Source organism: Gorilla gorilla, chromosome 23, assembly GCF_029281585.2.
Source record: "Gorilla gorilla gorilla isolate KB3781 chromosome 23, NHGRI_mGorGor1-v2.1_pri, whole genome shotgun sequence".
Taxonomy (NCBI): Eukaryota; Metazoa; Chordata; class Mammalia; order Primates; family Hominidae; genus Gorilla; species Gorilla gorilla.
The window spans coordinates 3,769,064-3,793,850 of record NC_086018.1 but is presented as its reverse complement, the minus strand read 5'-3'; the positions used below and the strand labels follow the sequence as shown (position 1 = coordinate 3,793,850).

Here is a 24,787-nt window from a genome sequence, read left to right as displayed (position 1 = left end):
CTACGTCTCAAAAACAAAAACAAAAACAAAAACAAACAAAAAAAAAAAACTAAGCATCAGTCAATAAATCAGACAGAGAACAAGTTAAATTCAAAGAAAGAAAAAGGAAAAACATAACAAACAAATGAAATACAAAAGAAACACACAATAGAATCAGCCAGGCTAAAACTTGTGTTTTTTTTGGTTTTCAGATAGGGTCTCATTCTGTTGCCCAGGCTGGAGTGCAGTGGCTCAATCACAGCTTAGTACAGCCTCCCCCTTACAGGCTCAAGCGATCCTCCCACCTTTGCCTCTCAAAGTGCTGGGATTACAGGTATGAGCCACCATGCCCTACTAAAACCTGGTTCTTTAAAAATACATTATAAAATTCACAGACCTTTAGCAAGATTTGTGAAGAAAAAACATTCAAAAAACAATCTTGCACAGGAGACTGTACTACAGATAGAAAGACTCTGAAAGGAAGTCATAACTTGCAGGCCAAGAACGATGGCTCGCACCTGTAATCCCAGCACTTTGGGAGACCAAAGTGGAAGGAATGCTCAAATTCAGGAGTTTGAGACCAGCCTGGGCAATATGGCAAAACCCCGTCTCTACCAAAAATACAAAAATTAGCTGGGCATGGTGGCACGTGCCTGTGGTCCCAGCTGCTTGGGAGGCTGAATCAAGATGGTGGCTTGAGCCTGGGAGGTGGAGGCTGCAGTGAGCCATGATTGCACCACTGTACTCCAGCCTGGGCAACAGAGTGAGACCCTGTCTCAAATAAACAAATTCATAATGTGAAATTATGAATACCTTTATGCCAACAGACTTTAAAGCATAGATGAAAAATCTTTTTTTTTTTTTTTTGAGACAAGGTCTCATTCTGTCACTCAGGCTGGAGTGCAGTGGAACAATCACAGCTCACTGCAGTCTCGACCTTCCAGGCTCAAATGATCCTCCCACCTCAGCATTCCAAATAGCTCACACTACAGGCACCCACCACAACACCAAGCTAATTTTTTTTTTTTTTGTAGAGATGGAGTCTCACTATATTGCCCAGGCTGGTCTTGAACTACTGTAGTCAAGTGGTCCTCCCACCTGAGCCTCCCAAAGTGCTGGGATTACAAGCATAATCCACCATACTTGGTGAGATATGAATTTCTAGGGAAAAAAATCAAAATTGACTCAAAAAGTAGAAAAAAAACTTACATAGATTAACTATATTGAATCAGTAATGAAAAAACTTCCCATAAAGAAATTTCCAGGCCCAAGTGCCTTCACTAAAAAGTTTCATGAAACATACAAGAGAAACAAACCAACCAACCAAACAACAACAAAAAAAACTCTGCCACCAACACAGAGAATAAAAAAAGAAGACTCCCCAGTTCATTTTACAAGGTTAAAATAAAAATAACCTTGATATCAAAACCCAACAAGACAAGTGCAAGAAAAAATATTTACAGGCCATCATTATTCAACATGGATCAGCAATTATTTTTAAGATGTACTGGCCAGGTGTGGTGGTCATGCCTATAATCCTAGTATTTTGGGAGGTCCGAGTGAGAGGATGGCCGGAGCTCAGGAGTTTGAGACCAGCCTGGGCAACAAGGCAAAATCCCGTCTTTATAAAAAATACAAAAATTAGCTGGGCATGGCAGCACATCTATAGACCCATCTGTTTGGGAGGCTGAGGTGGGAGGATCACTTGAGCCTAGCAGGTTGAGAATGCAGTGATCCCTGATCATGCCACTGTGCTCCAGCCTGGGCAACAGAGTGAGACCCTGTCTCAAAACAACAACAGAAAGATATGCTGACCGCCTGTGATGCTGGCCAGGATGGCGTATGCATGCTACTGCCTGTCATTTCCACTGATCACAATTTGAAACTCTGGACAAAATATAAATAGCAATGACCCAAGTACTCTGAAAAGTAACCAGCAGACAGGTTGGGAAACGTCAAAACCTGAAGAATTATCTGGATGGCGGTGGTGAGAGATCATATTCTGGGTCATAAAACAAACCCTAAAGTTAAACAATTAAAATTCAGTGAATTATTTTCTCTGATGACAGAATTAAACTAGGAATCTAGAACATTTCTAGAACATCCCCAAATATGAGAAGTTAAATGGCATACTTCTAAATGGCCCATAGGTCAAAGAGAATATCTTAAGACAAACTGGAAAACAGTTTGAACTGAATAAATATGACATCATCTTGTCAAAATGTGTGCTTACAGGGCAATTTATTGCACTAAATTATGAGAAATGAAGCATCAAATCAATAATGTAAGCATTTACTTTAAGTAAAAAAAGAACCAAATAAACTCAAATCAGGCATAAGAAAAACAGAGTAAATCAGGAATATTTAAACAAAGACAGTAAAGGAAAAAAATTCAACGAAATCCAAAGTTGGTTCTTTGCAGGGGTGGTGGGAGGTGGAAATCAATCAAATGAGGAAGCCTCTAGCAGACTGACAAAGGAAGAAGAGAAAACACAAATTGCCAATACCAGAAATGAAAGGAATATTATTCCAAATCCTGTAGACACTAGAAGGCTATAATGGATACTACAAAAACAAAACAAACAACTATATGCTTCTAAATTCTACAAATTAGGTGAAATAGATCAATTCCTTGAAAGACAGACTACCAAAACTCAAGAAGAAACAGACAGCTTGAATACCCCTGTATTTATTAAAGAAACAGAAGTGGCACAGCACTTTGGAAGACAATTTGGCAGGTTCTGATAAAGTCAAATGTACATGGACCATGTGACTCGGCAATCCTACCCTTAGGCATTTGCACAAGTGAAATGAAAACCTATGCTCAGACAAAAAGCACTTTGTGAATTCCAATCCACTTATAATTTACCAAAAAGTGAAAATAGTCCATATTCCTCCAATGACAAACCAATAAGCAAACCATGTAGTATTTATACAATGGATTACTATTTGGCAATAAAAAGGAATAACTGTTGATACAGTACATGAAAGTAGCCAGACTCAAAAGGCTACATCCTGAACGATTCCATTTGTATAAAATTCTGAAAAAAAAAAGCAATGCTAGAGGAACACAGATCAGTGATTGCCAGAAGTTTACAATGGAAGGTTTTACTATAAAGGGTAAGGTAATTTTTGGAGTGATCATATAATTTTGTAATCTACCAAAAACAAACATAATAAATGGGCAGATAAGTAAAGTTCATGGATTGGAAAGTTCAGTATTGCAAAGGTCTCCCAAAAATGACCTATCAATTTAATCCCAGTGGAAATTCCAATCAGTTTTGTGAAGGCTGCTAAGTCAACTCTAAAATGGCCAAGAATAGACAAGATCACCGGAGAGGAAGCAGGGAGGTGGATACAAATATCTTCTGATTGATGAGTGAAATCATTAGAAGGCCAGCAAAAATACAAGCAAGCCAGAATTTCTAAAGCACCACAAAAGAACACTAGTTAGTAGTGCATATAGATATCTCTCAAATTTGTTGTAAACATAGGCCTTTAAAAAAATATTAGAAACTGATATTTAAAGAGATATAAACTCATATTAAGCTTTTGAAAAATTCTAAGCAAGGGCCTCACCTAATTTCATAAAAGGTTGTGTAGAACCAACCGTTGCTGCAAACGATGTGCTGCCCTGAGATGTGAGGATCCCAGTGGTCCCTCTGGGTCAACAGCAGCTACCACGGCTGAGCCCAAACTCTGATACATTATCTATCTACAATCTTTATTTTTAACAATTTATATCAATGCTACCCATAAGGCACAGAGAAGCAGAAATGTTTATGTGGCCTCCTGCCAAAAACAATCACTTGCACTTATTTCTAGTACTCCAGAAGACAGTAATAGAAGTTTTTCAATTTAGAAAAACATTTACAGCAAAGAAAAAAATCTCTGTAAACTTCCTGCTTAACCAATCTAGTGAATTGTGATGAGCCACATAAATTCATTTAGCCACCTTATGAAAGACTTAATCCAAAGTCACTTCTAACTTCTAGAAGAGCTAATGTATTATAATCACAGTTGTGAAAGACTCAAAGGCCAGAAATGTCAAGGTGTGGTCTATATCCTAAGTCCAGAAAAAAAACAAAAAGCAACATGTACAGGCCAAATGATTGCCAATTTCTTCTGCCTATGTCATCTTTCTTCACTATAGCCTGAAATTACATTTCATGTTTGACAATTCTCAGCAAGGAGACAAAACAAGCTTATGAGTAAAATAATAGAAAGCAGAGCCACAGAGAGGACGAGAGGCAGGAGTCATCTCCCAAGTCCAAGTTCAACTTCTATATTATTAGACAGGGCCTCAGTGTCTTTGAACTGCAAGGAATTAATATTGATTGTAGCATGAGTAAAACCTATCTTCTACTCATCATGAAAAGTCACAGTCGTTTTGTTTAAAGACTCCAGAATTATTATAGGCAGAAACAAGAAGGTTACACACCTATTTGGTGAAACGAGGAATCAGGAATGAGCATTCCCAAGAGAATACAATTACAAAAGTAAAATCACCTAGAGTTTTTGGGCTGCTTAAAAAACCCAGAAAGAAGTGCCAAATGAGAAAATAATCAAATTCAGTGGAAAAACTCACTTGAAGGTATCATGGTCAGCTGGGTTTCCACCCCTTTGTTGCACTTCAAATCCTGTGTATTCCACAAAGACTTGCTCCTTTCTAAAGGCTATGGTTCACGTTCAACAGAATAGCAGCAACCACCATGAGCCTGAGGGCTGGCTAGTCTTTAGTATTCTGCCTTATTCAAAGAAATGATCATTTCCCTCATTCCTAAAGATCTCCCAGGTCCATTACAAAAAAAGGAGCAGCAGCCAGGCCCAGTGGCTCACACCTGTAATCCCAGCACTTTGAGAGGCCAAGGGGGGGAGGATCACCTGAGGTCGAGAGTTCAAGACCAGCCTGGCCAACATGATGAAACTAAAAATACAAAAATCAGCCGGGTGTGGTGGTGTGTGCCTGTAATCCCAGCTACTTTGGAGCTGGGTAACTGGCAGAGGTTGAACAATTTGCAGGTCTCAGAAGACAGGAAAATGTGGGAAAGTTTGAAATTCCAACAGACTTGTTGAATGGCTTTGACCAAAATGCTGATAATGATATGGACAATGAAATCCATGCTGAGGCAGTCTCTGATGGAGATGAGGAACTTGCTGGGAACTGGAGCAAAGGTGACTCTTGTCACCTTTGATAAGATGGTGGTTGAGGAGAGGTCTTGGCAAGCGGTGATGTGTGAATGTAGTGAGGGGCCTGAAAACGGAACTCAGAGAGGACACTGGGTTTTAGAGGCTCAAACTACAGAAAGTCCGCTGTGTTCAAGGCCTGCTTCCACCAAAATCTAGCAGTGTGGCCTCAAGCAAACCATTTCACTTCTCTTGGCCTCAGTTTCTACATCTGCAAAATGGGATTTATAATCCTACCCCAGCCCACAGAATTCAGAGTTATATGAGAAGGCTAGAAGAGCTCACCTACCAAGGGACTCTTTTAATGGTAAGGTGAGGAAACTGAGGCACCGAGAGGGCTAGGGCTCTGCTAGCTGTCACCTAGAGTCTGATGGACCTGCGATGAGAAACCAGAACTCCTGCCCCTAGTTCCCCCGGCTTTCCTCAGGCTGGGGAGTGAGTGCGGTGAATAGAAAGGGCAAGCCCTCCTGCTGTTTCTCTCTGGACAGGGGCGGGATGCTGGGTGAAGGGTGAAAGGAAGAGGCTGGAGAAGGGAGAAAAGCTCCAGCTCACACTAAGTCTGAAATTTTTTAAAATGCGGACTCCGTGGCCCCTCCCTTACCCGCCCCATTCCTCTCTGAAGTCCTGGTTGTGAAGGGCCAAGTCCCAAAGTCTGCTGCTCCGCCTCTCTGTGTGCAGAGCCATGGGGCCTTCACAGGCTGCAGTGGGTCCCGAGCCCCCAGGGCTGTGCCCACTGGTCCTGACCAAGATCGCGGCTGCCGAGGTCTGTCCAGCGCCAAGGGCACAGGGCCAGGGCAGGCAGGGCAGGGCTACCCGAAGCGCATAGAGGCTGCTGGTGTCAACGGGACGTCTTCTGGGGCGCCTGGCATCCCTAGGAGTGGAAGCCGCTGATGAAGTCAAAGCTGCCTCCTCCTTCAGGAAGACTTTGCTCCCACAGCTGGCGAACAGGAAGTGGAGCAGCGCCAGGAGGATCTGCGGGCGCTGCTGAGGGCTTCTTTGCAGGGACAGTGCAGCAGACAGCCAGGGACAAGACTGCACGGCAGCCCCCCATGGCCAGGGGAAGTTCAGAACCGGAGTCGCCCGCTGCCCGGCGATTCTCCATCCCTGGATCGGTACAGGGGCATTTGGACGCTGTGGGGAAGTCGCGGTCTGGGGATATTGGGTCCAGCCTTCGGGTAGAAGCAGGTGATAAACGCAGTCAGGCCAGCCCAGAGCGTCAGCCACACTGCGATGCCCACAATGCCCAGGGTGAGCGCCACGAGGCGCAGGAAATGGGCTAGGGTGGGAGCTCACTGGTAGGCGGCCCTGGAAGTCAAAGATCTGCTGCTCCAGCGCTGCCACCAGTTGCAGGCAGCAGAAGGCGAGGAGCGTGTGGCACCCGCGTACTCGCCCATCGCGGACCTCTTTATCCAACCTTCAATAATTATTCTTTTTATTATATTCAATGATTATCTACTTTTCATAGAGAGCAGCTGTCAGTCCAATAACACACTTAACAAATGATATACCTAGTCCTCAAGGTTAACAAACACATGAAGACCAGCCCAACCCTGAAAATCAGTTTGCAAACCTTCGCTATGTCTGATGCCATTCCTAAAAATTTTTAGGGACAAGTTTTGTTTGTGGTAAACAACATAAGGTGGGGTGTGTGCTGAGCCCAAAGCTGACCGATTGCTCACAATTACTCATAACTACCCATTGACTTGATTTTATCAAACTTCAGACAGTCTTGTCTCCTCTCCTCAGGCCCCTGGACCTTGGCTCACCACCTAAGACTGAACAAGCACTAAAGGACAGACCAGCCCGCTAACAGCTCACTCCAAAAATGAGCGGGACTCACAGAGAAACTATTTTTATTGGAGCATCCTGGTTTTGCCACCTGCTCACCCCACTGCCTGTCCTTCTCTCCAAGGAGGCTTCTGCCAGCCCTGCTTGTCCTTCCCTAGAAAAGGAAAGCCTTTTCCTGTTTGATCCTGAGACACCTGTAGATTGAATTTGGAATATTCTCCCTATTGCAATAGTATTTTTGAATAAGTTTTATTTTTCCCTACCTCTGGTTGATTTTTAATTAATACCAGTAAGCTTGGATGAAAGCCTGCACACCTTAGGGGTGTGTGTGTGTGTGTGTGTGTGTGTGTGTGTATGTATGTATGTACTTTAGCATTACCATGAATGTAATAACAGTAAAATCAAACAAACACAGATGGATAAGCAATATGTTGGACTAGTATGAAAACGGCATTGGCAGCAGTGATATGTTTTTTTTCAAAATGGTATGCTTTTTGAAGTATAATCTTATTTTAACCTAAAATCTTACTATCAGAAAATGCAGTGTACATTAAAATGTTCTGAACTGCTTTTATTCATATATTAAATGGTTTTACTCAAATATCTACAAATTTGTTTTTCACTTATGTAATTGTCTTATAGAATGTTCAAAAGTCATGCAGAATGTGAGACAATTTTCTATTGAATACGATTGCTTTATCATTGCAAGACATCAAACATCCCTGTTTCCCACCAAATAAATGTACAATAGCAATAAATGTAAAGATGTGTTTTGTAAAAAAGATATATTTTTGAGTTACAAAACAAGGATTTTAAAACTTGAATTGTTACAGTGAATATGTCTTAATACAGGCCAGAGTCATTTAGGTAAAAAATTACCTCACATCTATTCTTTGCAGTATCACTTAAAGGTGTTTATTTAGCGGGAAAGATTTTTTTTTGTGCCTAGAGGCAGATATTTTGCCCCATGGCTATTTACGGTATGAAACTGTATTTAAATGAGTGTACATATATAAAAGCTGCCATTCTGGCTGTAAACTATTGCAGGTTATCAAGATTAAAAAATAAACAAATAAAAATATTTCTGTTTTTCTATGAAATGTCTTTACTCGAGTCCAAATGTACAGATATAAAATGCTTGAAATTCATAAAACCAAGTGTTTCACATATTTCAGTTGTGATGGCCTTTGTCCTACTTTTGTTAGTGAAGCAGGCAGACTGCATTTTTTCCCTCTCATACACCTTCAAATGGTGGACAGAAAAATTTGATAAAACTTCTAGGGCATTATCTGATGAAACACATTAAACACTAAAGGAGAAATACAACTTCATTGTTTATAAAAGACGTATAAGAAGGAAACCTGCATACATATATCTATCAGTTTTGTATTTTCAAGAAATATTTGCCTTAAAATGAACTTCATTAGAATATGTTTTCTCCCACAGAGCCAAGGAAAGTAAGTTAGACACAGGATCTGGAAGTCTACCTGTGTGATGTAATTACATTGAAAACATTCCACAAATAACGCAGAAATGTATCATTGTGACCCAAAATATTCTCTAAATTTTCTCAAAGCAATGTGGCCACATCTATTATCTTTTACTATGACTAGTCATCATTCCATGCATTTGAACATTACCTCACCCATTTGCAGCCTCCTATCTCTGCAATTAATTATGGCTAACATTCTCAGCAGTCCAAACATCTTGCAAGTGACAGCTTGAAAAAGCCTACCAGAATGATGTTCACTCTGCCACCTGACTAGCTTGTCTTCCATCTAGACATTGCAGTATGTAGAAGAGTGCTTTTAGTATTATAAATTTCATCCAACACGTGTTCAATTAGATGAAATCTTAAATATTGCACTACATGTGAATTGGGAAAATGTTAATTTGCTTCTGTAGTTTTAAGTGTATTCTCAGAGGCAGATGAAGACATATTATGTCACTGAGTTCAAGAAATAAAGTAAATAGAAGAAAAAAGGTGTTATTTTAATTTGGTTATGTTTATATTTGAAGTTTTCTTTTCCAGATTTAGGAGAACCTACTAAATACACTGAAAAAAATGTGGTAGCCCTGGGTTAAATATCATACCTTATTTTTTGTTTATTAATCCCAGGGTAGAGTAGAAAAATATGCTCTCTTATATAATATAAAAATGATATGGGGAAAAGAAGTAAAAAATTAACTTAGAGACACCATTAATTAATTTCTTTTATAAATGAAACTAGATAGTTTCTATTTGTTTTGACAAATAGAGAATATATTTAGAATCAATGCTTTATTTCTTGGAAAGTGGAGTAAAAAATTTAAATGTAGTATTCAGATTGTATTATAACTATGCACTACAGATCACATACATTTGTCTTTTCTTTGTATTAGACATTATTTAATGGTAAGCATCCTTTCAAGGGCTATTTTATATAAGTAGTAAGGTATCTGGAATTTCTGAAATAATAAAAGTGACCTAAATCACTGTGTTTGGTAAATTCACCATATCCAAATAGCAGGAGGGGAGTGCTAGAGGTAGGGAGGGGAATGCTCATGTTCTCATTATTCCCAAACAGATTCTTAAAGTCTTCTCACTGGACACATGGATGCACCTCTGTAATACCCAATGTCTTAGCCACAACTGTCTGCACTTTTTAATGAGATACATTTCAACATTATTCCTTGTCACCTCAATGTCAGATACTTTCTCATGTAATCTTTTACTTCTGAGGAGTTGAATTATTGATCCATAAACTGAATCCATAGCTATGTATCTGTGGATGTTTTTAAATTATGTGAAAATTTTGTATATGCATTTTTCAGGGGAAAGTATCAGATCACCCACCTGGTGATTGTAACAAAAACAATCACTCCTGTTGATATTTAAGTCTTAATTAATTCAGAAAAATTTGCACACACCTTAAGGTCAGATAGCATTTTGTACCCTACATAAAAAAACTCCTTTTTTTTTTTGAGATGGAGTCTCACTCTGTTGCCCAGGTTGGAGTCCACTGGCATGATCTCTGCTCACTGCAAACTCCGCCTCCCATAACATTAATGATCACTGATCACAGATCACTGTAATGAATATAATAATAAGGAAATATTTTAAAAATTGTGAAGATTACCAAAGTGTGAAACCAAGACACAAAGTGAGCACAGGCTGTTTGTTAAATGGCACCAATAGACTTGCTTCACCAGGGTTGTCACAAACATCTCATTTGTAAATAAAAGAAAAAATGTTCCTATCTGTGAAGCACAATAAAGAGAAGTGCAATAAAATATGTTTGTATTAATTTGGTTAACTTTATTCCAACTTAATGTAAATTAGTTTTAAAACAGTTTATAAAATTCTAAAATGAACCTGGCAAATTTAGAGCAATAATAAAATGATTTAAATTAGAAAAGTCTTTTTTAAAAAGGATAAATAACAAATGTCTCATTGGAATTATTAAAGTTGTTTCAAGTTCAGCTCTGAGGTTCTTAGAAACTAAAGTAAAAAAGTATGACCAGTTTCTGAAGTCAAGATAAAATCATACAATCTTTAACTTAGAAAATTATCTTCTGTGTTGTGTCCTAAGCATAAACAAATGTAAGGACTTGCCCTGACACTCTGTAAGTAGTTCCACTCCAATACGCCCTGCAGAAATGTTTCCTGGCAAGAACAGCAAGTCAGAAGCCTTTTCAGCATGGCAACGAGGGAGAGAGACTATGCTATTAAAAAAAAAAAAGATGAGCAGGAACAATAGCATCTTAGACAAGTGAGAAGTTTCAAAAGAGACATGTATAAGGAGAGCAGTTGCAATTATAAGGAGCAAAATATGGAATGATGAAAAAAGATACTTTAAAGAAAGTTTTCCTCAGTACTTTGCAATGCACTTGCCACCTTCTGAAGAAAGCTGGCTCCTCCTGGAACCTTAGGGTATTTGGACCCATGCTTTGGAATGGGGTGACCATCTGCATCAAGCTAACTTAAATTCAAATTTGTGTGCATAGGATAAGAATAATTGGGTTAAATAAAATTCACTTTTAATCTAAAATGTCATTCATTAGTTTGACCAACTTTCCTTACCACTGGCCACTTGGTCCTTGTCTTGTTTGACAGGGTTGTCAAACAAGGTTTGTTGTTTCCTTCTTTGAAGGAAAGAGTCAGTGTTTCTTCCATTCCAATGCATCCACTTGAGGAATTTTTAATAAAGTGGGCAATGAATGGGCAGCAGAAGAATTTACAGGCCTGCTAATCAAATGCTAAGTAATAAACCCTGGAAATTCTAAACTCGTTTGCATGAAGACCTTGCTTATTTTGTAACTATTATGTATTATCAAACGTATACTTAATTCTTTGAATGCGTTAGTATGTGTTCAAAGTACACCTTAATTTTATATATACATATATTTAAATTACATAAAATAAATAAGCCACTAAAAATTTTTAAACATTTTCTTATATTTCCTTTCAGTATTTTTATGTGCATGCATCTGTACTTGGTAATATTGCTGAATGCATGTTTTATTGACAAAGCCTCTCCCCTTGCCCAAACTCTAGTCAGGATCCTCTAAGCCTCCTCTCAGCCTCAGCCTTCAGTGTTCATCCTAGTCTGGCCCACATCTCTCAGGTTTAGGAAGAAACTTGCAAAGAATCCCCCACTCTCAGTACTGATCACCTTTGATATCTGATCAAATTTGTTATCTCCCACCACCCTCCAGATGATTTCTGATCAGTCTGGCCTGCCTTCAGTAAGAATCCTGTTCGATCTGTTTAACCCAAATCCCCTTTGTCCCTGATGTTTCCTCTTAGTATCCCCAGTTGAGCCAATTTTTAACCATTAAAAAAATCTTGGAAAAATTAAGTTCAGATAGGTTCCAGAGTGCTTATGTTCATTTCTTGGCTTTCTGAAGACCTGGCATATCCTCTTTAAATTGCCTCAATACAAGAAAATACAAAATGGAAAGAAGTAGACATTAGAAATTGGAAAAATGGAGAAATACAGGAATGAACATAAGTTTCTATTTCAAGTAATTAGGTAAATTCTGAGGTGTTTATATTTAACTTTTTCTCATTAGCTTTAGCCCCTTGAACCTTTGAGAACATGTTATTACTATATTTATCGAATGTCATGTTTTTTATTTTAACATAGAATGGTATTTTCACTCAAATCTCTTGAAACATATATTTATAGTCAATAAATTTTATTTACTATCAATTGTTTCTTTTTATTAGTATTTTCTTAAAAAATAATATTGGCCCGGTGCAGTGGTTCACACCTGTAATCCCAGCACTTTGGGAGGCTAAGGTGGGCAGATCACTTGAGGTCGGGAGTTGGAGACCAGCCTGAGCAACTTGGAGACAACCTTTCTCTACTAAAAATACAAAAAGTAGCCGGGTGTGGTGGTGCATGCCTGTAATCCCAGCTACTCAGGAGGCTTGAGGCAGGAGAATTGCTTGAACCTGGGAGGTAGAGGTTGCAGTGAGCCGAGATCGCACCACCGCACTCTAGCCTGGGTGACAGTGCGAGACTCCATCTCGAAAAAAAAAGAAAGAAAGAAAATGCCAGACATTTATTGAAGGGCTGGAATAGTATAGTGAAGTGTTCTGAGTCAGTTGGGCTCTGATTGATAAAGAGCTTGGCATGTTTGAAGGACAGCAAGGAAGCCAGAATAGCTGGAGCATAGCAGCAGGGAGACAAGTGCCACAAGATGAGTTGGGGAAAGGTTTATCTTTTAAGTGCTCTGAGAAGCAATTGAAGATTTGAAATAGAATAGTGACTTGCTTGATCACATTTGTAGTTTTGAAAATTTCCTCTGGCTGCTGTGGGGAAAGGCTTGAGTAGATGCAGGGTGGGAGAAGCATAACCAGCAGTAGACTCTTGTGGCAGGTTAGGTGAGAGATGGTGGTGGCCACGACTGTGCTGCTAGTGGTGGAAGTGACAAGAAGTAGAAGGATCGGAGACAAAACTTGAAGATAAAAAGTCTTGAATTTGCTGATGATTTGCATTGACGAAGTGTTGGGGGAGAGGACTGAAGGAGCAGAGGAGAGTGACAAGGGACTGGATGCCATTTATAAGGATGGGGAAGACTGGGATGAAACCGGTTAAGGGAGAAATTTTAAACATGGCAAAATTAAGAGGGGTTTTATGTGAGAAAATGGAAATGCTAAGAAGGAAGTTGAAAATCCTGCTAACTTGGAGATCTTTGATTAAAACTAGAAATAAGAATGTGGGAAGCATCAACTTCCAAGATGCCCTCATTGTAGATAACACCATTTAGGATCTAGGCTCAAGCCCTGGGAAACTTCAGGGCTTTGGAAGTCAAATAGAGGAAGAACACGTACAGGAGATGAAGAAAGATTAGCGAGGAAGTCAGTGAAATATCCACAGGTGGGCTGCTGCCAAATCCAGCAGAACAGTATGCCAGATGTTAGGAGCATGAGTAAAATGAGAAAAGAGAAATGGCTTTTGGCAACACTTCCCTACTAATAGTAGGGAAGAAGACATAGGTACAGATTCAAGTTGATTTCAAATTATGAAAGTGAGGTAATTGACCTGCAGTGGTTGCTGCTCAGTGAAATCAGCATAGTGATTACCTGAGCTAGGTTAGAGATTTGATGGGTAAGAAAGAACACCTGAGGGTAATCCTGGAGGGGAAAAAAATAAAGTGTTTGCTGGAGAGAATGAGTTGGATTGCTGGACTTCAGTGTGTGTGGGTTGAGTTTGTGACTTAAAAATGAAACCAGTCTATTGCTTGTGTGGCTTTTCCAAAACACTGTTATTCCATTACCTATCTCTTACCCCAAGAGTAGTCACATTCTTATTCCTGGTTATTTTAATTCCTGGTATTTGTATGTGATTAATGAGATAGTACTTGTTAATTTGATGATATTCCAGAAACCTGGTAAGTACTATGTACCTTGTCTTAAGTTTTGGTTACTTGATTGGTAAAATTATGCATGCACCATTGAATTACCTAATTCAAAATATATTCATTTATTGTTTGACATTTGTCTTGTTTTTCTTTAAAATGTTATCTTTGTGGAGTAAACATTTTTCTTTATGCTGTTTAGCATCTTCAGATTAGTTCAGGGTATTGCTGAATGTGGTTGTTTGGAAGTAAAATGCTTTAGTTTTAGTTATATAGATTTTAATAAGATAATACTTTCTATATAATTTATCAGGTACTTTAGGCATTTTAATTTGCAAATTTAGGACAATTTGCTTTAACGTTTCTTCACTTTTGTCCATTGGATGTAATTTCCATAAAGTATTCATTTCTCTAAGTAAAAACCGAAACCAAACCGACAACTAATGGTCACTGAAGAAAGAGTGATTAAATGCTAAGGTTATAATGGTATTTGCATTTGAATGTTACCAGCTCTCTACAGTGTAAAGTTTATGCATTTATCGATTGCTTATGTTTCTCATTGCATTCTTTGGCCTACTGGTTTTGGTTGTTTATAGCTATAGAATATAGAATTCCTTATGGTTATCCATTTCTCCTTTTAAGTAGAGTGATAGTTGTTAGAAGAAAAATAACCCCCCAATACTTTCTTCTAGTGTTAATTCTTAAAGTGTGATTGACTTTTATTTACTTTTTGGTGCAGTAATTGCAGTTCATGAGTCAATGTTGATATCATATAAACTTTAATTTTTAAAGTTTCATTGTAGTGATGTCTCTGTAGCAGCAAACATTTAAGTTATTTAAGTTATACTTAAATGTTTAAATCACTGTTAGTGATTAGCTTATTTTGCCTTCCTTGAAGCAATTTGTCCTAAATTTCCATACGTTTGCATTTGTTTTTGCTGTTCTAAAATTCCTTAGTTGCTGGCTTTGACCTTTTATGTTGCTGAGTTTTACACATCTATTTTCTCAACTGCCATATCCTAGGAGGCTTGGAGTACCCATAATACAGTGAGCCCACCTTCCTGGTCCCCAGACATTTCAGAAGGTCGGGAAATTTTTAAACCCAGGCAGCTTCCTGGCAGTGCCATTTGGAGCATCAAAGTGGTAAATAAAATTGCATTTACATTCATATATCATTTCTGTCTGATTTGTTTTGCCCTACTGGGTGTTAAGAATTAAATCTTTCTTTTCTAGATTGAGCTTCCAGAAACACTATTTAAATCTAAAAATTTTAATGTAAAGAAATAATATGCTTGCATTTAAAAATCAAGTATACATTTTTAATACCTCTTTTTATGGTTAATTCCTTTTGTTGTGATTACTACTGGTTTTATGAGGGAGAAGTCCTTGACATGTAGACCAAAAGGTAATTAAGGACCTTTTCATTCATGATATCATAAAACTTTGTTGCTTAGAAAAAAGCAGAAGAAAAAACTCCATTAATTTATTATGTTCTCATGGAGAAGAAATACCAAAATTGTGGCAGATTTCATTGTCTGTTTAATACCTTAAAATGACAAGGCTTTTTCCCCCACGACATTGGTTGATGGCTCTGCCAGTCCTTGAAGTGAGTTAAGTAGTGTGATGCATTTTGAAGAGAAAAAAATTAATTTGAAAAAGTATTAACTCAAAAGTTAAAATACTTGATTGACTGGAGATGACAGTTTTTCTTCATATTCTATATTTAATATTCTGGAATATGGCTGTTTAATTCAGACTAATCAAGGATTTTAAGGAATTCTAGATTATACTTTATTTTCTTTCATGACTGGAAGAACTATTTTTTTTAACCTCCCTACCTCACCCTGATATCATCCAAGATATTGAGGTATAAATATACCTCATTTGACAGTTTGATAATATAGACCACCAATTTGTACTTACTTTTTTTCTGGGTCAGCGTTTCATGTTTGAGAAAATAAATTGAGAGACTACTGTAGTCTTGATTTTTAATCGCTGACTTAATTTTTCAAAAATCTTTTATACCAATTTAATAACAAAACAAACTCGGCCGGGCGCAGTGGCTCAAGCCTGTAATCCCAGCACTTTGAGAGGCTGAGGGGGCAGATCACTGGAGGTCAGGAGTTCGAGGCCAACCTGGCCAACGTGGTGAAACCCCGTCTCTACTAAAAATACAAAGAGATTTAGCTGTGCGTGGTGGCATGTGCCTGTAATCTCAGCTGCTAGGGAGGCTGAGGCAGGAGAATAGCTTGAACCCAGGAGACGGAGGTTGCAGTGAGCCAAGATCACACCATTGCACTCCAGCCTGGGCAAAGAAGCGAGACTCCATCTCAAAAACAAACAAACAAACAAAAAACCCAAAAAACTAACCTGACCCCATCCATCTGTTGTGCAAAGAAGCTGATGCACTTCTCAAAAGGGATCTCAAGGAGAGCAGGGTAAGAGAAGACAGGAGTGGCAGTTTGAAGCTGGGAGCTGGCTGTATTTATTACATCCAAAGGGAAAAAAGCCATTCCTCCCATTCCTTTTGTCCATGTGTTTCTATTTTATGCTTACAGTATCACCATCAATTTTTGACTTGGAAACCATTCTGCTAAATAGGGAATAAGTTCATTTCAAACTATGATAGGGACATCAGTTGAAGATATGACATATTATTTAACTTATGGTGAGGGAAACACCTAAGTATTTTCCTGAGCATCTGGATAATTTTAAATATACATAATTCATCCACTTAGGTAGGTGCCAGGTTTTTTCAAGGAGTAATTAATTAGTACAAACAAGGGTGAGGGGGCAGGGAACACCATACTCTGGTACTTAATGTCTGAAATTATCAGGGAATTTAACACATTTTCCAATAGGTTTATTTCTTGTGTAAGAAGTCAGAAAAGTTATTTCCATTTCAAGTATTTATTATTCAGATTATTTAAAGCAAAGCTTTCACAAAGCCTTTTGTCAGCTTTCCTGTAATCCTCAAATAATTTTTCCTGGCTGGACGCTTTGGCTTACTCCTGTAATCCTGGCACTTTGGGAGGCAGAAGCAGGAGGATCACTTAAGCCCAAGAGTTCTAGGCTGCAGTGAGCTGTGATCACACCACTGCACTCCAACCTGAGTGACGAAGAAAGTTCTTGTCTCAAAAATAAAAGTAATAACAATGATAATAAATTTTCCTCTAAATACAATGGTGAATGAGGTAGAAATGTTGAGTTCATAAGAGAACTGTTGAATAGTGAAGGAAACTGACTTAATTTTAGTGACAGGAAGAATACTGTTACACACTAGCAAAAATGAACTTTCATGCTGATGTAGCAGTACAGAATATGCTTCCAACCCAGGGACGCTGGAGCCAGACTTGCTAGCTAAGCGACCTTGGACAAGTTACTTAACCCTTTTATTCCTCAGCACACTCATCTCAAATGAGGATAATAAAACCTACTATATGGGATTGTTGAGAGTAAAAAATACTTAGATTAGTACATAGTAAGTACTCAACAGATGTTAGCTATTACTGTAATCACCGCGAGACCAGTTAATGAGAGAGTTCTTCCTTATCCTTACTCTATATTGAATACAATTTGTTGCACTTCGAAATATCTGGATAAGGCTATAGTTGTTGTCGTCACCGAGAATGTAGGAGTGGGAAAGAGAAAAATCATGCAAAGGCTTGCTGATAGCGTTCACAGTGACAGCCCGAAAGTATGATTCTAAGGTTGTAAGCATTTTATATTTAGATTTTTAAGTTGTGGAGTATACTTTTAAAGATAAAAATAATAAGCCAGGTCTCTTAATACTTATCTAAAGAAGTGTTTGTATAACATTTAATAAAATGTTTTATCTCAGTGGCATTTGGATTTAAAAATTATTTTGGGCTGTCACAGAATGTTGACTTTTCCTAATCTATTACATAGGGCCGTGGGTCTGGATTTCCAGGAAAGCGGAGACCTCGAGGTGCAGGACTGTCGGGGCGAGGTGGCCGAGGCAGGTCAAAGCTGAAAAGTGGAATCGGAGCTGTTGTATTGCCTGGGGTGAGGCTTGCTTCATGTATATTTTCTCTAATCTAAATGTCAGTTAATGATGAAAATCTCATAGCAAGTTATTTTGAACTTAAGAGTCATATAAATAGGTCAAAATGTTTATTTTACTGTCCTACTTTGCTTTTTTTTTTTGAACCTCTGGTTACGTTTTCTTGTATATTTACTTTCTCATCCTTTCTCTTTTCTTACCTTCCTCTTTGACTCCTTATCTTTCTATGCCAACCCTCTCTAAAAAGTCAGTATGTAATATAGTTGCTCTTTAATTTAAAAAATTTTAAGATTGATATTTGCTTACTATCATGTTATGAGGCTTTATTTATATGTGTATTACAAATATATTTGCTAACTACTAGCAAATATTTTATGTAATAACTTTGCTATTTATTAAAATCCTGTTTATAAAATTCTGAAATGTCATTTTAAGTATAGGAGACAGGTGAAATTGTTCAAGTTTACTACTAAACCAGGAATAAGGAAGCTTAGATTCTCGTCCTTTTTTCAAAAAGAAAAATTTTCAAACCAGGCTTATTGAGGTATAATTGATATAAGCTATATTTGACATGTACAATTCCATAAGCTTTGATATATACATATACACCCTTGAAAACGACACCACAATCATGATAGTGAATATATTCATCTCCCAACGTTTCTTCATGTCCCTCTGTAATTTTCTGCATTCCCCCTGCCATCCGTCCTTGTCCCCAAGATTAGTTTGCACTTTCTAGAGTTGTATATAAGTGGAATCGTACAGAACTGTATGCTTTTTGGACTGATTTATTTCAGCACAATTATTTGGAGATTCATCTATGCTGTTGTACTTGTTAACAGTGTACTCCCTTTTCTTGCTGAGTATTAATAAAACTGTGGATGCACCACAGTTGTAGACCTGTGCACTTTTTTTCTTCTTCTTCTTTTTTTTTTCTGAGACAGGTTCTCTTTCTAATTCCTGGCTGGAGTGCAGTGGTGCGATCATAGCTCACTCCAGCTTTGACCTCCCACCTCTGTCTCCCAAGTAGCTGGGACCATAGCTGTGTGCCAACACACCCAACTACTTTTTAAAAATTTTTAACAGAGACAGCATCTCACTATGTTATCCAGGCTGGTCTCGAACTTCTGAGCTCAAGCAATTTTCCCACCTTGGCTTCCCAAAATGCTGGGATTACAGGCGTGAGTCACCATGCCCCAGCCTGTAGTCTTACATTCTTGTAATGTCTTCATCTGGTTTTGGTATCAGCATAACTCCAGCTTCATAGAATGAATCAGAAAGTATATTCTCATCTTCAGTTTTCTGGAAAAGTTGTGTAGTAGTGGAAATGTATCTTCTTATATTATACATGAATTTATTAGTGAAAGCATCTTGGCCTGAAATTTTCTTTGTGGGGGGTTTTTGTTGTGTTTTCTCTTTTTTTTTCTTTCTTTCTTTTGAGATGGAGTTTCGCTCTTGTTGCCCAGGCTGGAGTGCAATGGCACAATCTCAGCTCATGCAACCACTGCCTCCCAGGTTCAAGTGATTCCCCTGCCTCAGCCCCCCGGTTCACCATGTTGGCCAGGCTGGTCTCGAACTCCTGACCTCAGGTGATCCACCTGCCTTGGCCTCCCAAAGTGTTGGGATTACAGGCGTGACCCACCATGCCCAGGCTGGAGTGCAGTGGCGTGATCTCTGCTCACTACAGACTCCACCTCCCAGGTTCAAGCAATTCTCCTGCCTCAGCCTTCTGAGTAGCTGGGATTACTGGCATGCACCAACATGCCTAGCTAATTTTTGTGTTTTGGGTAGAGATGGGGTTTCGCCATGTTGGCCAGGCTGGTCTCGAACTCCTGACCTCAGGTGATCCATCTCCCAAAGTGCTGGGATTACTGGATGAGCCACCGGTGCCCAGCCTGTGGGACAGTTTTTAACAACAAATTGTATTTCTTTAATAGGTACCTATTTAGGTTATCTGTCTCTCCTTGCATAAATTTGCACCTTTCAAGAAATTTGTTCATTTTGTCTATCTTGACAAATTAAAGGAATGGAGTTGATCATAATGTTTCTTATTATTTTAATACCTGTAGAATCTGTAGTGATTTCACCTTCCCCATTCTTGATACTAATAATTTGTATCTTGTCTTATTTTTTTCCTGATCAGTCTGGCTAGAGATTTATCAATCTTATTGATCTTCTTGAGTCAGCCTTTGTTTTCATGGACTTTTCTCTGTTTTCTTTCCTCTTTCTGTTTTATTGATTTATATTCTCATCTTTATTTTTTCCTATCTTCTCACTTTGAGTTTAATTTGATCTTCTTTTTTTGTTTACTCTTACGTGTCCCTGCTTGGAAGGGACACTTGTGAAGTTTAGGTCAGAGCTTTCTATTCTCCTTGGCTTATATCTGTGGTCTAGGAAAATGAAATTTCTATCACCTTCTGGATAAATCACACTATTATCTATGCAGGCAACAATAGCACATATTTTCTCAAAGATTACCTTTGCCCTCAAGTTAGGTTTTATTTTTCTAGCAGTCTAAAGGTCATGAAATAAATTATAAAATAAAAACAGTGGGTCTTCAAGCTAGATGATACTGTTTTCTTTCTTGCATGGACAATTATTTTAAAATATTTTGTTTTTTTCTGCACTTATTATTTAAATATGACTCCCCACCCCCACTTGAATCTAGGGACATTGCAGTTTTCTACTGCAGACTTTGTTTCTGGTTTATACTGGGAATATATTGTTTATCATTTTCAGTGAAAGCATCCACTGGTTAAATTTCCTTTTAAAAATAATAATGGATCTTTACAATTTCTTTGAGCTGCTCAGTGTGTATAATGTGTTGAATTTTCTGTTAGTAGTTGGGAGGTAGAAATAGATACTTTATCTCTATTTTAGCCATTTCCCTAATTATATATCTCAATAGTCTTGTCAATGCATCATTAGTCCTATGACTGAATTAATGATTACTTTTAGTAGTCACTTAATTTCTTACTGATGATGATGATTCTACTTCTGTGAATCATCTTGGATGATTCTCTAAAATCTTAGAAAGCTAATTTTGTTAATGCTATGCATATAACACATCAATACATTTTCTCTATTAAAAAAATTAAAGCGCTATAGGTAGATCAGAATTTACCATTACTAACTCCTCAGTCCTCCTTATTTCCCTGTTACCAGTTTGGTATATTTATATATTAGGTTGATCCATATGAAATTGCCAATATTATTTCTGAACTGATGAAAAGCAGCAATTTCTTATGATTCAACCTATTATATGTGCCCATAGACTACATGTAATGACTTTGCAGGTTTTTATATTATAGTGCTATACCTCAAATACTGTTCTGCAATTTATTTTTTCACTCAACAACGTCTTTTGTAATTTCTTTCATGGCAGTCTATACAAGTTTCTACCTCCCTACTTTTAAAATGTTGCATAATTTTCTAATGTTTGGATTTGTCACGGCTTTACTTACTCCCTAATGATGAATATTGGCATTATTAACACTTGTAGTCATTAGGGTTCATATGACTATAAATTGCTCTTATAAAGCATTAGTACTATCCATTAAAACTGCTTTTAGGCTGGACACGGTGGCTCATGCCTGTAATCCCAGCACTTTGGGAGGCTGAGGTGGGTGGATCATGAGGTCTGGAGATCGAGACCATCCTGGCTAACATGGTGAAACCCCATCTCTACTAAAAATACAAAAAATTAGCCGGGCATGGTGGCAGGCACCTGTAGTCCCAGCTACTCGGGAGGCTGAGGCAGGAGAATGCCGTGAACCTGGGAGACAGAGCTTGCAGTGAGCTGAGATTGTGCCACTGCACTCCAGCCTGGGTGACATAGCAAGACTCCATCTCAAAAACAAACAAACAAAAAAACAAAAAAAAAACTGCTTTTAAATGTATTTGTATTGAAAAATACTGAGATGTAGTCCTTCTATTTAGTTAACCAACCAACCTTCCTTCCTTCCTCTTTTTTTTTTTTTTTTTTTTTTTTTTTGGAGACACGGTCTCACTCTGTCACCCAGGCTGGAGTGCAGTGGCATAATCTTGGCTCACTGTAACCTCTGCTTCCTGGGTTCAAGTGATTCTCCTGCCTCAGCCTCCTGAGTAGCTGAGACTACAGGCATGTGCCACCACGCTCGGCTGTTTTTTGTATTTTTGGTAGAGACAGTATTTCACCATGTTGCCCAGGCTGGTCTCCAACTCCTGAGCTCAAGCAATCCACCCACTTCAGCCTCCCACAGTGCTAAGATTATAGGCATGAGCCACCACACCCAGCTGGTTAATCTTCTTTCAGTTGTTCCTCAAGAAAAGTAATTCAGTTGTTTTATGTTTTGACCTTGAACATAACCTGTTGTGTTTCAACTCTGTCTTTCCAGGCTTAGGTTATAAGCTTTTTAAAGAAACAGGATTGTATTTTATGATTTTGGCAGTGTCCTCCTTGTCTTCTTTCTACAACTTCTAGTTCAGAGCTTTATTTTGTTTCATAATCACTCTAGAAATTATTAACAAACCAGTGGGTACTTAGTTGATTTAGTCAAATAGAACTAAGTCCAGACTGAACAATATTGGTTGATAATCATTTGGCTGATACTGAAATTTGGATGTTATTAAAAATAATATTCTAAAGCGGTGCTAATAGAAATATAATGAGAACCACATGTGCAATTTAAAACTTCCTAGTAGCCACATTGAAAAGTTACAGTGAGCTGAGTGCAGTGGATCATTTGAGGTCAGGAGTTAAGAGACCAGCCTGACCAATATGGTGAAACCCCGTCTCTACTAAAAATACAGAAATTAGCTGGGCATGGTGGTGGACAACTGCAATCCCAGCTACTTGGGAGGCTGAGGCAGGGAGAACAGCTTGAACCAGGAGGCAGAGGTTGCAACGAGCCGAGATCGTGCCATTACACTCCAGCCTGGGCAACAAGAGTGAAACTCATCTCGAAACAAAATAAAGGTTATAGTGAACAGGCGAAATTAATTTTAATGCCTTCCATTTTGACAGATATATCTAAAATATTACCATTTCAACATGTAATATGTAATTATGTGCTGTATTTTATGTTTGCAGGACATCTCAGTTCAGACTAACTACATTGCAGATCCCAAGTGTGTGTCATTAAAATAGTGATAGATTTGTGTGTGTACATACTTATAATATTATCATTTATAGTTTCTTGATTAGAATTCTGCATAATCAAGTCTTACTAAGACAGGTTTATTATATTTTCTCATTACTTCTTGGTCTAAAGGAATTCTACCTCTAAAGAGAGAATGAATTGAATAATAAAATGTCATGACTCCATTTTACTGTAGTATCTTAGCATTAATATTTGGAATTGTTATTCTAGACCTTAGCAAAAATATATGTTTTGATTATGAATTTTCTGAAGCTTTCCAGTTAAGTGTAAAACAAGTGAAAAATATAACTTTGTATTTTGTGTATTTTGCTTTTTATAGGTGTCTACTGCAGATATTTCATCAAATAAGGATGATGAAGAAAACTCTATGCACACTACGGTTGTGTTGTTTCCCAGCAGTGACAAATTCACTTTGAATCAGGTTTGAACTTGACAATTTACTGTCTTCCTCATTGAATTCCTCCTTGTATATTTCTGCTTTATCTCATATACACAGAAGTGATCCAATATTTAGCTATAGAGCTGTATTAGTTAAGAAGGTATTTTTAAAGTAAAATTTGTAGGTTTTTAGCTTAGTCTCCATTTAAAATATGTTCTGTTTTCTTAACTTCAGGATATGTGTGGAGTTTGTGGCAGTTTTGGCCAAGGAGCAGAAGGAAGATTACTTGCCTGTTCTCAGTGTGGTCAGTGTTACCATCCATACCGTGTCAGTATTAAGGTAAACATCCTTAAATTGAGTTAACAAATATGTATTGAATTTTTATTTGGTTTTAGTAGTAACATGAGCTCCCAGTTCTCACAATTAAGTATTATGATTATTAAACATATGTGACAGTATTTAAGTACTTTAAATACTGCTTTTAAGGGTTTTCTATCTCAAGAAATTTGCTTCTCTATAAATCTTATATTGTACTAATATCCTGCTTTTGTCTTGAAAAAGTAAAACATAAAAATATATGCATTTAATTTAAAAGACAATTTATACTATTCACAAAGATTTTAGGTTTAGCTGATTCATTTTGTCTGTTGATTTATAAAGCTGAGAACTGGAGTATTTAGTAAAAAAATATTAGCCCATTCTGTTCTTTCCCACATTCTCTCTCCTCTGTGCTCACTCATACACAAAATGACATTTTCTCCTTATAGCCAAAAGAAACAAAACAAGTGTCATATTTAATGCAATTGGTAATAATCGAGAGTCAGCACTGCTCACTTTCAAGCATTTCAGGATAGAGGCTTTCTGGGGAACCTTTTAAGTGGTATCGTGTGCTTGGTTTTAAATATGGACAGGTCTCAATACTTCACTAGTTGTATCTAAGGTTCTTGGTTTTTTCTTTTTAAGAACTCAGTCTTAATAAAACTTACATATTTGAATAAAGTGTCATGGCCACTGGAAGCAAGCATGGAGGTATAGGTGTACAGCAGAGGTCTTAAACTGTACACTCCACAAGGAAATCTTTTCTAGTATTGCCATACCTTGTAATATAAATACTAACCTCAGTTTCAATAATAGGTTGTGAATCATGAGTGATTTTTATACCATTCTCCCTGCCCTTCAGACATCACTGTGTTATATCATTGTCAGTAAAATGTCAGTATAGTAAGCCAATCAACATTATCTCCTTCAGAATTCTTTGTTGATAACTACACTAGTATTTATTTTATAGGGTAATACAGGTTTTTGTGAATTTTGGAATCAAAATGAAAGATTGTAATTAATACTATCCAAAATAGAAGACTAGTACGGTTAATTTATGTAGTTTTTAAAAATTAGTTGCTCATGGTATGTGACTGGAAAACACAGAGTATATAAAGCCAAT

The 24,787-nt window shown here is 37.8% G+C and overlaps 1 long non-coding RNA gene across 1 annotated transcript; it reads left to right on the top strand.

The window, feature by feature from the left end:
- The first annotated feature begins 14,828 nt into the window (after window positions 1-14,828).
- LOC129529477 (uncharacterized) lies at window positions 14,829-23,341 on the top strand. Its single transcript, XR_008675003.1, has 3 exons — window positions 14,829-14,945; window positions 17,712-17,828; window positions 23,287-23,341. It is a non-coding gene; the product is annotated as an uncharacterized lncRNA (long non-coding RNA).
- The last annotated feature ends 1,446 nt before the right edge of the window (window positions 23,342-24,787 follow it).